Source organism: Sparus aurata, chromosome 6 (genome assembly GCF_900880675.1).
Source record: "Sparus aurata chromosome 6, fSpaAur1.1, whole genome shotgun sequence".
In the NCBI taxonomy this organism is placed as follows: Eukaryota; Metazoa; Chordata; class Actinopteri; order Spariformes; family Sparidae; genus Sparus; species Sparus aurata.
Genome location: NC_044192.1, coordinates 24,588,206 through 24,591,636, shown reverse-complemented (window position 1 = coordinate 24,591,636; position 3,431 = coordinate 24,588,206). Strand labels below are relative to the sequence as shown.

The following is a 3,431-nucleotide window of genomic DNA, read 5'->3' as shown; positions in this document are numbered from 1 at the left end:
GAAAAATACAGTCCAGAGTGCCATGGCCTCATTCCTCAACATGAATCTGTGCAAATGGGTCGCTGAGCAAGGTGGATGGGTAAGTAGGGCTATTCTTAAAATTGCCATCACTTGCATTAGGTATAAAACAGCAATATTGAGGAGACTTGAGATGTTTCTGATGAGATTAGATGTTAATCATTGCATTGGTCAAGGACTTTAATTACTGGACCACTAGAAAGCAAAACTTAACTTAATTAAGTCAGAACAGAAGAAGATTTAGATCAGGCAATTGGTGTCTTTCATTCTTCTTTTATGATTGAGTCACTATATAGTACATGTCATGCATTGTCATTGCAGTTGCATTACGTTTTACTAGAATTCATTAATTAGTCAAAGTGCTTCCTCTTAGTTTTTCAATCCACCTGGTTTGGTAAAATGGTAGAAACCAGCAAGAGCAAGCTAAACCAGTCCCTTTATTCATCCCTCCAAAGCCACTCTCCAAAACGCATGAAGGTGCATTGCCAGTCTACACTAACTGCCCCCCTAGCTCTCATAATTTCCTATCTTATAGACTGACTTCCTGGTGGAAAACTGGCAGTTGATATGCATTATGGAGACATGTGAAATCAACTGACTTGTAAGCTGTAACTGTAACATTTAAAGATAGACACTTAAATACGGATGTTCAACCTATCTGACATTACATTACTGACTATGCTTATTTTATGTACTGTGAAGAGCGCATCTAGGACTGTTTGTTTTGGGTAAACTAAAGATGTCATTTAATTTCTTTTTCATTTCAAGTCTGTGGCCCAACAGGTAAATGTGTTAATGACAATTTATAATTTTCTTCTGTTTTCTATTTTTTTTTTTTTTTTTTTCTCCAGAATAAATTGAACATCTGAGACTGAATCTTGCCCAAGCAGCCTCTCTTTAATAAACTACAGCCACTTGAACAACAATTTTTCACCAGCTGACCTTGTGGAGCCATCGTATCCGTCTGTAAACTGTCTGTCTGTTATCACTCAGGTACAGTGATTGAATGTCAATTAGTATATTTTTCAAGCGCTTTACCTAAGTACAATTTCGAGGCACTTGTAGTTCATGTGATTATTTCAGGTTTCTCCTACTTGATACTTCCACTCCACTACATTTTGGAAGCAAATATTGTACTTTTGACTACATTACATTTATTTGATCATTTTAGCAATTAGTTCTTCTGGAGCTTGCTGCATCAGAGCTGAAGTGCAGCCATTTTTAAATTAATTTATTTGATCATTTTAATCTGACAGATTCATTTTAATCTGCAGTGGATATATACGTGTAAATATATGTATGATTCACTTTGACTTGTATTTTTGATACTAAAGTACATTTATCAGAAAATTACTTCTAATGATTAAGTATATTGAATATACTTAATAAACATGTACTCTTTGACTTTACTCAAGTACTTTTCAAATAGGTGACTCTCACTTTTACCAAAAAATATTTCAATAAGATATCTTGACTTTTAAATAATTTTCGTACGACTTTCAGGTATGTTTACAGCACTGCACAGGCAGAAATCTGATCGCAGACTAAACCCCCTTCATTACAATTAGTTCCTGTTTCAGACAATCTGGCACTCATCCCATTCTCAAAGTGATGCACTGAAAGTCACAGCAGGTTAATGCAACCATGTCTGTTAAGATAAAAGGAATTACGGCTGATAAGAATGTGAATTAATTGGTCTACCAACTAGGAAGAAAACAAACTATTAATAAGTCACTTTCACTGTCATTAAGCTTAATGTTATTTCATCAGAAGACACTTAGATCACAACATGATACTACAGTCTTATTTTTTTCCACTACATCATTGTTTCCACTGTTATGAAAAGAAAAATAGATTTGTCTTGAGCTGAGTTTTCTATGTGATCAGTGGCAAAGGCTCCAACTTTGTATTTTTTTCCCCATCCATATGAGTTATTCTATTGGGCCCTGAATTTATTGCTTAATTAAATCAACGTGATATTAATTTAAGTTGACTAATTTTGCGGCTGTGTCTCTTTGTGCTTGCCATATCATATACAACTCACAGTGCCAGAAAAGCTCTTAACAGTGATTGTATTTCCTGCACTGATAAATTAAAACAGTAAAACAGTTCACACATTGGCATCAGTTTGCATCTAAACTGTGTGTGTTCAGTCAGGATATGTCGGGAAAGTAAATCAGTGTGTTTTGTTTTGTTTTTTTGTTTATCACAGAAAACATATGTATGTATATGATTTTCTTTTCCTTTTTTTGTAACCCATGTAGATGGGTTATGTATGCGATGTTTGTAAAAAATGTGTTGTTTTGTATATAATATTGTTTACATAGTTCAGCAAAAACATTTATGTCAAATATTTTATTGCTGGTTTTGTTTGTTATTTGCAGCTTGTTGAAAGCAGGATTAAAGGGGCACACTGTTTTTCTAATTTTTAAAAATGATTTTCATTAAAAACTTTACTTCTGAAAATGATTTGTGTATTATTAAATTCTGGACAATGACAATAACATGTTAATGTTATTTTAATACTTTTTCTACATTAAAGCCGTATTCTTGATTCTGCATCTCATGTGTTCACCTTGGAGAGTATCTCTACAGTACAACAGATGGCTCCTGTGTTTATTATCCTGTAAGTGTTTTATACTGTTCTGTCAATGTGCAGCCAGTTCCTCCAGACCAGGATCACGTACAGCAACAGCAGCTGTGAAGAGGCAGATACATTTTAGTTTCAGGGATCAGCCTTGTAAAATATCGAGCTCCGTCTCCTTTTTGTTTATCATTGAGATGGAGCAAACACAGGCGCCCACATAAAACATCTTGATATTCTCTATACTCGTGTGTCCAGGAGGAGCAGTGTGCATTTCTCCAACATGCTTTGGCTCAAGCCTCTGTAAAAGGATCGCATCTCATATCTGCCTCTTTATCTCACAGAATAATAACACAAACAGTGACCATATTTCATGAAATGCTTTCCAGGCTGCAACATTTTTAATCAGATAGATAAACTGGAAACATTACATTCGGAGGAGGACAATAAAGCCAGCACACGACTCGAGATATGAGAAATGTCACCCCTAACAAATGTGTTTTGTGCTCCTGGAAGAGGAAAGCATATCTTGGTTTGGAAAGATTGTTCTTTTACCATATATGTACACAAAACATGGTGCCTTTGTGAAAAAACCATAACCTTTATACAGCTAAGTATGAATTTAAAGGTGACCCACTTTTTTTCAGCATGTATTTCCTACCCATTACACCTACATTCTCTTATAATTTATTAAAGGAAAGATTTAACTGAAGTATTTTGTGTACAAATCTTAACTTTTGAGTAAAGAAAATCAAATATCTTGCTTTAAGATTTAAACTCTCCACAGTTCTGCGTTGCCTCATATGTTGTTTCATTACTGGGCTGTAAC

At 34.7% G+C, this 3,431-nt stretch overlaps 1 long non-coding RNA gene across 1 annotated transcript in view; it reads left to right on the top strand.

Moving 5' to 3' along the window:
* LOC115582915 (uncharacterized) overlaps window positions 1-2,487 on the top strand; it is a 6,580-nt gene extending 4,093 nt beyond the window's left edge. The window contains exons 3-4 of the long non-coding RNA XR_003984270.1: window positions 1-79; window positions 870-2,487. The exon at window positions 1-79 is cut by the window's left edge and continues 143 nt beyond it. This is a non-coding gene — a long non-coding RNA (uncharacterized LOC115582915). The remainder of the gene's footprint in view (window positions 80-869) is intronic.
* The last annotated feature ends 944 nt before the right edge of the window (window positions 2,488-3,431 follow it).